Source organism: Microcebus murinus, chromosome 4 (genome assembly GCF_040939455.1).
Source record: "Microcebus murinus isolate Inina chromosome 4, M.murinus_Inina_mat1.0, whole genome shotgun sequence".
NCBI lineage: Eukaryota > Metazoa > Chordata > Mammalia > Primates > Cheirogaleidae > Microcebus > Microcebus murinus.
In genome coordinates this window covers 6,799,212-6,810,939 of record NC_134107.1, presented here as the reverse complement: position 1 = coordinate 6,810,939, position 11,728 = coordinate 6,799,212, and the positions used below count along the sequence as shown (strand labels likewise).

At 63.2% G+C, this 11,728-nt stretch overlaps 1 protein-coding gene across 1 annotated transcript in view; it reads left to right on the top strand.

Moving 5' to 3' along the window:
- The first annotated feature begins 220 nt into the window (after positions 1-220).
- Positions 221-11,728, top strand: part of OSBPL5 (oxysterol binding protein like 5) — a 58,777-nt gene continuing 47,269 nt past the window's right edge. The window contains exon 1 of the mRNA XM_020286446.2: positions 221-324. The gene's annotated coding sequence lies outside the window, so the exon portion shown is untranslated. The remainder of the gene's footprint in view (positions 325-11,728) is intronic.

Below are 11,728 nucleotides of genomic sequence, written 5' to 3'. Positions count from 1 at the left end.
ACCCCGCCCAGCCTCGTGGCCACTTTCAGCGGAGCGTCTGACTGGTGGCCGTCTGCGTGCGCGGGAGCCCCGGAGCGCGCCAGGGGAGGGCGGCCCGCGCGGCCAGGAGCGGGGTCCCCGCGGCGCCCGCTCCGGCGCGGCCGATCCGCCCGGGTTTTGCGGCCGCCGCGCCCTGCTCCCTCCGCCCCCTCGCCCGCTCGGCCTCCTCCCGCTCCCTCGCTCCGCCTCGCGCGGTCGGATCCGTCCTCTGGCATTTCCTGCGGCCGGGCCCGCGCCGCCTGCGGAGCCCCCGCGCGCCGGGTCCCAGCCGGAGCTGGCTGCACGGTAGGCGCGGCCGGGCGGGCGGCGAGGGCCGGGGCGAGGCGGGAGGGCCGCCGGGCCGGAGCGTGCGGCGGGAGGCCGGGGGGCGGCGGCGGGGGTCGGGGAAGCCCGCGCCGCAGCCCGCGCACCAGGGCCGGGGAGCAGCCCGCGGCCCCTGCCGGTGCCAGGGAGCGCCCGCCCGGGTCGGCGGGCCGGGCAGCTGGGGGCGCCTGCGGACGTCCCGGCCGGGCGGGTCGGCGCGGGGCGCGTTGGGGCGCGGGTGGGGCCCGTGGGTGGGGAGCGGCGCGCCCAGCCCGGCTCCTCACTCGGTGGGGCTTAAAGAAGCCGGAACTGGAGGGAGGGTGGCTGGGTCCGACCGCCACAGACCCCGGCTCAGCGGACCGGGGTCTAGAGGGGGCGGGGGTCCGGGACGCGCATCTGGATGGGGTCTGGGATCGGTGTCTGGCATACCAGCTCGCGGCTTGGTTCGGAGGGGCCTGCCTGGGTCCGCAGAGTGGGGCTCTGCCCCTAAAGATACGGAGCCTCAAAAATTGTTGGGAGGACTTGAGTCTCCAAGAGGGTCTTGTGCACTTGGGGATTCCCTGGCGTCCCTGGGTGGGACGTGCAGGTGGGAGGCTGGAGGCGGGCAGCCCCTCCCAGGCACAGGCCCAGCCTGGGCTTCCCGGGTGCTCTGTCCCCCCTCCCCCGGCCCCCACCCCAGACAGCTGGGCCGGTGTGGACAGGTCCTCCAGGGAGGAGGCGCCTCTGCCCTGACCACGCTGGGGCTGAGCGGGTCTGGCCTGGCTGGAGCCTCTGGGTGGATTTCCTCTCTTTGGCCATGCCAGGGCGTCACTAACTTGCTACTCTCTTGTCAACCTGAGATGTAACTTATGTCTGCCCTCCTGCCTGAGCCCCCTCAAGGTGTCTTTTACAGGCAGACCTCTGTGCCTGTCCCTGCTGGCTCAGCCCCAGCCGGGGGCCGGTGGCACACAAGGGCCTGGACAAGTGGGTGCAGCCTTTGGGGCTGAGCGTCTACACTCCTGACTCTGTCTGCACTGGGGCAGATCAAGGTCCCAGGCTGAGGAGGAGCCCTGTCCCTCCAAGAATCACGGGCCACCACCCAGTCTGTCTTTGCCGTGTGTTCACCTCACTTCCTTGTTTACGCAGGGCCTGGCTGTTCCTTGAACTTGACAGGGCACGGAGAGCCCAGAGGGCTTTGCAGGTGTGAGGCAGGTGGGCGGGCTGGGCGGCTGGCAGGTGCCTGGCTGCTCCCTTCAGTGCTGGGGCTCCGGCTCTGCAGTCTATTGTCTGCCCGCACGTGTGTGCGGCCGGCGGGGTGCCCAGGAGGCAGGCGCTGCGTGCGTCTGTCTGGCCTGTCTTGCTGGGCTGTGTTTAGGAAAGGTGACGAGGCAGAGCAGATGGGCGGGCCCTGCCGCCTGCAGGCCCAGGCCTGGTCTCCGAGAGGCTGCAGTGCAGGCATCTGGGTGTCCACTGCAGGCTCCTTCCTAGGCTCCGATCGGGCCATGGATCAGCCGAGTTCGGAGGACGCTGTCTCTGCAGAATGCCGGATGCACCAGCCCCACCCCCACCCCGCCGGGAGTGTACTGACTATGCTGGCAACGGCCGGGATCAGTTTCTCTTCTGAAATCGGGGCTTTCTGAGCCCGATAGTAATGCGACGTGCTACGCTCGGGCTAGGGAAGCCAAACTCTGACAAGCCAGGGGTGCGAAGTCGTTTGTGTGTCTGCGACAGCTGCTTGGGGGACTCGCACTCTGTCCCGATTCGGGTTAAGCGGCCCCTCTTCCCACAGGCCGTTCTGTGTGTGAGGCCACAGCTGAGAAACAGCGCAGACCCAGCAGTGGAGCTCTGGCCCCGGGTGGGGGGCTGTGGAAGGGCCGCGGTGCCGGGTGCCCAGCACAGAGGGACCCTGGCCATTTGACATGAGGGAGCTGTCAGGTGCAGGTCCCCCCGTGGGGTCTGCGCTCAGCTGGGTGGACGTGCCCGCTGCTGGCAGGGCTGGCCGGGGAGCCCAGGTGAGCGAGGTCGTGTGCTGGGGTCCCGCTGTTGGGTGATGCAGAAGGACAGTGCCCTGGCCTCTCATGGTGACAGGCATGCTGCCCGGGATGTCCTCGTGCTGCGCATGAGTGCCGCGAAGGAGCAGAGGATCGTTCTTGGTGCCAGATTTGTCTCACGACTTACCGAACCCGCAGCTCAGGGAACCAGCGCGGCCTGAGGACGCAGTCCCTGGGCCGGTTAGAGTCCCTCAGGGCTCTCGGGCCTTGGCTGCTGGGCCCTGGCCGCGGCTGGGTAACCATGGAGGTGTGTGATGTGTGGGCAGGGAGTCATGCTTCTCGAGGGGCGGGGTGGGGAGTGGACTTGGACTTTGGGTTGAGTTGTTGTTCTCTTAGCATGGCAGCTGTCCCCAGCCAGGCCCCTGGGGGCATGTGCACATGCGTGTGAAGTTGCCTCCGGCTGGCATCTCAACTATGGGCAATGGCCACCAGCTGTGTCCTCGGGACCAGGGCTTGAGATGGGAGAGGAGGGGAGCAGCCCCCAGCTTGGAGTTTCTGCCCAGCAAAGAAACTGGAGAATTAGCCGGCCAAGGCGAGGGATGTTGCAGGGCCAAGATGTGGGGCAGCTGGAGCTTCTTCAGGGAGCCACCAAGAGGGAATCGCTGTGACAAGGATTGCAGACCTAGGGGTGCAGGGGGGTGGGTGCTTGGGAACCATCCAGCCAGGCCCCGGGGGTGGCCTGGGGCCCTCAGAGCCATACCACGGCCATCCAGGTTCTGAGCCGGTGAGAGATGGCTCCTGCCACTCAGGACATGAGCGTTCTTGGCCAGCTTAGAGGGATCTAGAATACGCCGGGGGCCTTTCCTGTAACTGTCAGAGCCACCCATGCTGAGAGCAGATGCTTTGCTCACTTCCCAGCCCACCTCCGCCGGCTCTTCCCCGGTGCGGTCTCCACACTCTCCCGGCCCACTGGCTCCTGCCCGGACGTCCACGTCAGCCACCCAGCGCTCCCTTTCTTACCCGCCCCCCCCCCCCAGTCCTGCTGCTGCCAGCAGCCAGCATGATCTTTAAAAAGATAAACCACAACGTGTAATTTGCCTGCTGAGAGGCCTTCCAGAATCCCGAATCGCCCTGGGTCTCAGTAAGTCGGTGCCGATTTCCAGGCCCCACAGGGCCGAGACACCCGGGCTCCTGCCCGCTTTTCCCTGCCTCCTTTCGGGCAAGGATCTGGCCCCAGGCCCAGCTTTCCCTACCCCAGGGCCTTTGCACTTGCCCTACCCTCTGCGGGCAGCCCTTCCCCCAGATCAGCAGGTGGTGGGCTCCACCTAATTCAGGTCTCAACTCAGATGTCACTTCCCTGAGACCCTCTGTTTCTGACCTACAGTACCCATTCCACAGTATGGTGGGTTGCTGAGTTTTGACTTCTCTTTATCTGAAATGAACCCAGTCTTGTGTTTGTTTAATTGAACGACTTAAAATGGGAAGACGCAGTTGGGCCAGAGCGGGGCTCACAGTGGATGCAGGTGGCAAATGTCATCTGCCACCCTTCACTGTTGCCTGAATGTCTGCTCAGGGCTCTGTCCCCCGGGGCTGGCACACAGTAGGTGGTTGACATGCGTGTGAGCGCGATTGAGAAGTCGAGACACTGTCTTAACCCCTGCTGGCCAGACCTGACCAGAGAGTTTCCCCTGCACCCTGGGATGGGAAGGGCCTAGCTAGCGTGCAACCCCTCCCCGAGGTCCGGTCATTTCTGAATTAGGAATGGAGCTCGCAGAGTGGCCTCGCTACGGGAGATGCCTGATGTTTTGTTTGGCGGATGCAGGTGGACTGTGCTGGCTGAGGTAGCCCCTCGGGCCCTAAACTGAGATGAAGCAACCCCTGCAGGGGGAAGTCGAGGCTCAACAATTGGACAGTTCCCTCGGGGAATACAGGTTTTTATAAAGCTTAAATGAGAAACATAGGGAATCGGGGGCATACCCCACCCCGCAGGCCGCTGGCCAGGCTGCCCTTTGCACCAGTCTGGGGTCACCTTCCCCTCGTCCAAGGCCCGGGGAGACTGGACACCCAGTGTAGGCCGCAGGGTGGCTTTGGAGCCTGTCCCAGCCCAGGAAGAGCAGGCCTCTGACAGAGCACCCCCACCCCGCCCCAGCCAGGAGGGAGCGGGGCCTTCAGCTGTGCAGGGGCTGCACTGAGCGTGCTCGGTGGCCTCAGTGGCCAGCGCCTCTGTCCCTTCCCTCCGTTGCTGGGTGAAGAGCCCATTCTCAGCCCCTTCCATCCAGGACGGGTGCGCATCAGCCCTGGCACGGCGGTGGGATTGATGTGCCCATCTATTGGGGTGAATACGGTATGTGAGGGGCAGGGATCGTTTAAAGGGCCAGGATCGGGAGGGGCGGGGCTCCGAGCCCCACTTCCTGGGTGCAGGTGGGATTTCTGTGCCTAACTATGGGGGGGGAATACGAGGGAAAATCCGTTAAAGGGTGTGCTGTTGTGGATGCCATTCACTGGGTTGTGCCACAGGGCAACGGATTTTTATCATTCCCGTCTACTGGGGTGAATGCGGCGTGGGGGTGGGGTCGCCTAAAAGGTCCCGAGTCCTGCTCTCTGGGCTGTGTGGGGCAGCCCCCGGGGGTGGGCACCAGAGCAGGGAGTGGGAAGGCCAGATTCCCTCTTACAGGGTGAGCTTAACTCCCCAACTCCCTGCCGCATCAGAAAGTCACCAAGTCCTGGGGTATTCAGGCCAGAGTGGGCAGAGACAGGTGGGGCCTCTTCTGAAGGGGAGCCCCCCAAACCTCTGATTCCCTGTCTGCACAATTGGGCTGGCAGCCTGCTCGGGAAGTCCCGAGGTGGTTTTATAGGCAAGCGCTGGGTAAGCGTCGGACGTTGCCTGGGTGCCTGGCGTAGCTCCTTAGCCCACCATGCAGCTGTGAGTCAAGGGCTTCCGGCTCCAGCCACCTTCTCCCCTGGGCCGGATAGTCCTGGGCCACCCCAGACTGCTGTGCCCCTGGCCCTCCCCAGGTGCGGGATCCACATGGACCCTGCCTTTGGGAGACTCTCCCTGCACCGCCCCAGCCCCCTCCTCTGTCCAGAGCTCAGCTTTTGTCCCGGGCCTCCCTGAGCTGTCTCCTCCCTGAGCAGAGCCCTTACCTGTGTGGGGCAGCCAGTCCGTGGGACGCACTTAGCTTATGCCTGGGCTTCGCCTTGTACCTGGGCCCCTGAGCCTACTGCCCTCACCTGTAGAGCAGGGATCATAGCACGTGGCATCCCCGAGCAGGTGCCGTCCAGTGAGACACCTGGCCCGGGCCTGGGGGAGCTGGACGCCTCCACCTCTGGTTCCCACTTTCTCACCCCCCCCACACCCTACCGCCCAGCGCCTCGTGGGTCAGGACCAGACCTTGTTAGTCCAGGGCTGGGTGCTATGGGCAGGAGCCCCAGGACTTAGCATTAAAGCTCAAAGATGAGCCACAGGTGGAGGCTGGAGACCCCTGGAGACCCGAAAGCTCCAGCCCTAGCCTCCAGCCGACCTTCAGAACGGGCTCTGTCTCCTGGGTGAAAACTGACCCACAGAAAGGGCCCAGCCGAGCTCGGTCCCGAGTGCCGCATTCTCTGTGGCTTTGGAGCGGTGCACACTCTGGCCTACCCTGCCCCTCCCTCCCCGCCCTGGGCTGCCCCTCTGAACACGGCCAGTGGTCTGTGGGCAGCCTGAGGGCTCACGGTGTCCACCAGGCTCCCATCAGAGAGGGAGGGAACGGAGCCCCGAGGATGGCAGAGTCATTGTGCTGTCCCTCACTGGGCCTCGGTTTCCCCATTTTTAAGGTACCCCCGTCCTGACGTTCCCTCCCGGCCAGCATGTCCCGGGCTCCTGCACACAGGCGGTGGCAGGCCGGGGCTGGGAGGGACGCTTGGGCGTCAGAGCTCCCCGTTCATTCCCGAGGCCGGGACTCGCGTCCTCTGCCCCCTGCTCCTCGAGCTCTTTTATAGCTTCGCGATTCACAGCAGGTTTCATGCAGAGAAACTTTCCGGCAGTTTTTAAAAGTTTGAAAGCTGAGAATGTGCTTGGAGATCTCTCCTCCTTCCGGCCTCCCTCTCTCACACACCCACATGCAAGCCCAAAGAGGTCTCCTGAGTGTCACTAAAGCTCGCCGCGGCCAGCTTCTGCGGTGCTGTGTCCTGCCGCTGGAGAGAACGCCCCACTTTCCCACCCAGCCCCCCCTCCGCCCCCGCTTCCCTGCCGTCCCGGGGCCAGGACAGGGCTTTTCAGGTCTGAAAAGCAGGTGCCCGTGTGGGCGGCAGGCCCGTGGCGCTTTGTAGGGGCACGTGGCATCCTCTTATCTCCTCGGGGCGGAGGAAGAGGGCAGCCAGCTTTGAAGGGAACCCTCACCCACGCCGGCTTCCACTTTGGGCCCGGCTCCCGCAGGAGCACACAGACTCCCTCTTGCTCCCAGACCTAGATTCTGCCTCTGAATGGCACACCTGCCCCCAAAGGGCGGGTCCTCAAAGGGCAGGCTGGGCTGCCGGTCACTTGGCAGCAGGAGGCTGGGAGCGTTAGGGTGGGAAGGAGACCTAGGAAGGTAACAAGTCGGCCCGGTGTAGGAACCAGAGGGTGGGGCCCCTGGGGACAGAGCTGGTAGCTGGTCCTGTCTGAGTGGCCACAGTGGGTCCTCCTTGCTGGCCTGGCAGCCAGGCTCTCGTGGAGGGTCCCCAGAAGGGGGCACAGAGCAGTTCCCTGTTGGTGGGTTGGGGCCTGGCACCCGAAGAGCAGTCTGGGGTGCTTGGCCCGAGTGTGCTGCTGAGAGCCCGTGGCTGCCATGGCCAAGGCCACGGTGACCCCTGCCATGCCTTCCCTGCCACCTGAGTGCCATCTGCGGGCTCCCCTATGCAGCCCCTCCCTGGTGGTGGGTGCCCACTGACAGCCAGCGCCCGTGCCCCCAGGAGAACTTCCTGGGTGCCGCGAGCCTGGCGGGCTTGGCTGGCTCTTCCTTCGTCTGAGCCGCTCAGTCCTCAGCCAGCCAGGGGCGGGGCCGCCCTCGTCTCCGCTCTCTGGGGTTGCAGGGTGCTCACCCTGAGTGATCCGGAGCTGCAGGAGGTGTCCGGGCGCCCCCCACACCCAGCACAGGGCTCACCTGGGGGCCCCTCAGACGTGGAGCCGTGTTGTGGGGGGCTGTCCGTCACCCACACCTCCGTCTTAGCAGATGCCCTTCGCTGGCCTGGAAGGCCCTTCTCCTGTCTGCATCTGGGGCGCTGACTCAGTATCCCTGGCAGGGTCTGGCACCTGGTGGCAAGCAGTGACTGCCCCACGGCTCAGCCTCCCCGGGGTCTCCTGGGGCCGGCACCTTCCCCTGGAGCCCTGTCTCTTCTCGGTGGCCTGGCATGAGTCGGGCCTCATCCTACCTGCCCCTCCCTTCCTTTTATGGCCCAGGGTCTCTCTGCTCCTGGCCCAACCCCCTTAGATCCGGGTGGGCAAAGCCCACTTTTCCCTCCCACTTGCTCGGGAAGTGTCACTTGTTTCTTCTCTTGGGCCCAGTGGACGCCCTGGGCCGTGATGCCCATTTCCATTTGACCCCTGGAGCACGTTGGTTTACGTCCCACAAAGGTGCTCCCCACTTTCCAAGCTGCACGCGCTGGGGGCCTCCTGCCCATGGGGACCCCGAGGAGTAACCCCTCTGACCTTGCGGACACCACGTGAGGTGGTAGTTAGACGTGGGCTCAGCAGTCGGCAGACAGGGTGGGAGTCCCTGGGCAAGTCCATTAAGCCCCAGGTGTCAGTTTCCCCATCTGTCAAATGGGTCATCGAGGTGCTGGGGATGCTTTGAGGACCTGGCAGGAGCGTGGCAGGCCCACGGCGGGTGGCAGCCCTCGGCCAGCCCTCGGCCAGCGTGGGGGAAGCAAGTGCTCTCAGAGCAGGGAGCGACCACCTCCCATCATCAATGAAAACTGTGACCAATAATTAATTACTGTGAGAGGCTTAAGCACAGCGGAACCAATCCTAGCCTTGTCACGGGGGTCCCAGCACTCGGCTGTGTTTGCTTCCGGTTTGTTCCGAGGGCCGCCGGTTGGCCTGCAGCGAAGGGCCTGGTGCGGGGTCCCTGAGCGTCTGGTCCTGCTCCCGCCACAGGGAGCCCCGTCCTGGGTTTCCAAGAGAACATTCCGGGCGGCCGCGGTGCCTTGCTATATATGGATGAATCCGTAAACACCCACGGCCCCTCTGGCTCGAGCCACAGATGTCACGTGACCGCCGAGGTTCCGCTCACGTCCTTTCTCTTTCCGATCGTTTCAGTCCTCGAGACATTTCTGACAGTAATCTGTGGCCTTCTGCGACCTCTTTTTACCTGTGTGGTTCTGTAATTCCTTGTTCATTTTCCTTGCTTTGCACACGTAAATCACAGTTTCTTTGCATCCCATGGAGGGATATTCCGGTTGTTTCCATTCGATCCCTGAGCAAGTTCTGTGTTCAGGTCTCCTAGGGCACGGGTGAGGGGCGTCCTCTGGGGTGCCGGCCTTGCGTGGGGGTCCCAGGGCCCAGGGGGTCGCACACCCGCAGCCCAGCCGCATGTGGCCGATCCCCTCCTGAGGTCAGTTGCTGACTGTCCTGGACTCAGGGGCCCCACTGTGTCTGCCCGGCGGTTGTCCAGAAAGGTGGCAGCTCTCTCTTCTCTCTTCCCCTCAAAGGGGGGCTCTTCCCTGTCCCCCCACCTCAGAACAGGGCTGCAGGAGAACAGTTGCCCCCCAGGGGCGCACGACGAAAAGATGTTTCCCGGGCCCCCCAGGCGATTCTCAGCAACCAACATGTTTTATTCATTAAAAGCAAGAGGCTGGGTGCGGGCGGCTCTCCTAGCACTTTGGGAGGCTAAAGGCAGGAGGATCACTTGAGGCCAGGAGTTTGAGACCAGCCTGGGCAAGATAGTGAGATTCCTGTCTCTACAAAAAAAAAAAAATTCAAAATTTAGGCTAGGTGATGGCACACACCTGTGCTCCCAGAGACTCAGGAAGCTGAAGTGGGAGGATCGTTTGAGCCCAGAAGTTGGAGGCTGCAGTGAGCTGCAATCACACTGCTGCACTCCAGCCCAGGCAACACAGCAAGACCCTGTCTCAAAAACAGACAGACAGACAGACAAAAATATACGTAGGCTTGAACCTGAGGCTGTGGGATCCCAGGAAGGGTGGGGTCGGAGCCAGTGACGTGCATTGCGCGCAGCACGTGGCCTTGCCAGAGACGGGGCTCGGGCTGGTGGCATTTCCACGCAGCCGGGTTAAGGGGAAGCAGAACGTTGGCGTGATGACGACAGCCCTGGTCATCCGGTCCCTCTGGGCGTGGGCACCGAGTGCCGTCGGTGAAGCTGGGGCACCAGCTGGGAGGTGGCTGAGTCTGCCAGGCTGAGCCAGGTCCTGGGAGAGGAACCTCGTGGCACTTCCAGGTGAGACCGGAGAGAAGTCCTCGTCTCCCACAGGTGCTCGGGGCTGGCCTGTCCCTGCGGGGAGGCCTTGCCGCCGCGGTAGAGCATCCAGATGGGCAGCTCCAACCACGGACGTCTGCCCCCGCACAGTCTGAGACCAAGGTGTCTCGGGGCTGGTTCCTCCCAGGCCTCTCTCCTCGGCGTGCAGATGAGACGGCGTCTCCTCCCTGTGTCCTCACGTGGCCGTCCCTCTGGGCACGACTGTGTCCTGACCTCCTCTTCTCGTGAGGACACCAGCGCCACGGATCAGGGCCACCCTCGTGGCCTCATTTTAACTTAATCTCCTCTGCAAAGACCCGTCTGCAAATGCCGCCGCGTTCTGCGGTGCTGGGGGTTAGGGCTTCAACACGTGGACTTGGGGGACCCCGTTCAGCCCTGACGGTGGGCAGGGGAGCGGCCGGACGCCCTGCAGGCCCCAGCAGAGCGGGGGGACTCCGTGGCGGATTCTTGTTTTTATTTCCCGGGAGGAAGGAGAGTTTGCGGGGTGTAGGATTTTGGTGTGATCAGAGCCCTGTGCAGAAACGTTCTCAGATTTTAGCCCTTCCGGTCTTGAGTGTTTTAGGGCTTCCCGGGGAGCCCTGGCCCTGCGGGGACCTGGGTGGGCTTAGAGAGACCCACACTCGGTGGGCAGGTGGTCACAGAGGCGCGCACTCAGCCCCAGGCCACATGCAGCCACTCTGTCTCACCTGTGCATTTCCGCCCTGTGCATTTCCGCCCACAGGGCCACGCTGCCCCTGAGAGATTGTGGCTGGGACCTGCTAGCCACACACCTGTGGCCTCCAGCTCCGTCCAGCAGACGCCCCCACTGTGGCCCTCTGGCCTCCCAGCGTGGCCTTCCCTCCCAGCGTGGGTGGAGAGAGGGGGTGTACACCGGCAGCCTGCTGGCTTTACTCCCGGGTGCGGCCTTGCTGTGTGCGGGGAGGGTGACCAGGACGCCTGGCCGGGCCGTGCTTTTGTGGAGCCGCTGCTCCTGGGAGCTCTGCTGAGAACAAGCGCAGCAAAAAAGGAAAAGAAAGACTGCTCCGAGCTGTGGTAGTGGCCACGTGGGTCACTCAGGTGTTTTCCCGACTTGGGGCTGTGCGCCCCGGCAGCTTGATTGCAGTTTGACGAAGAGCCACAGGCAATAACTGTCCTCCCACCCTGGTCATTAATTTCAAATCCTGTTCTCTCTGTGGTGTGCAGAGAACGTGCCGTGTGTCTCTGGTGGCTGCCCGGTCTCTGGGCAGCCCCATTCATTTTTCCTGGGGCCTCGGCCCGAGCGCGGGTGCTGGCCTGGTGGCACGGCCGCCCTGGAGCCACCTGTTGGGGACGTGGGGCCTTCCCAGACACCGGCAGCTCACCCCACCAATGGGCAGATCCTCAGCAACATTTACTGTGTCCCATCGAAATCTTCCCCAAGTGCGTTTCTCGCAGCCTTAAGGCATGAATGAGAGACAGTTCAGCCCTTTTCCTGGTGACATGGGTCATTGTAATAATTAATTTTGATAATGATTAAAATTTATTTTATTGAGGCTTTTTAAATGACTTATCTCCTTCGATCCTTAAAACAACCCTGTGCCTTAAGTTCTATCATTATCCCCATTTTACAGATGGGGACACTGAGGCCTGGAGCGGGAAGGAGACCTGCCCAGGGCTCGCACCAGAGCCTGGCCAGCTCGCCTTGGGGACTCCAGGACACCTGCTGCCCAGAGGGTGTTGCTGACGGGCTGTTTGTCCCTCTGCTAAATGCCCGACTCCTCCTCTCCAACTTCTCAATGGGGGACTGTCATTGGGGGGACTTATCATTTGCCTTTTTAAAAAAAACTCATTTCTCCTTTTAGTCCGCTGTTGTCTAGGAAACCGGAGGGATAAGATGGTTAGACGTGTGTGCAAACCAGGAGCAGCGGACGGTGCCGAGGGAGGCCTTGGACCCGTCGGTGGCTGTGAGCAAGGCCTCTGTTTGGGGTCTTTTATGGTGTTGAATTC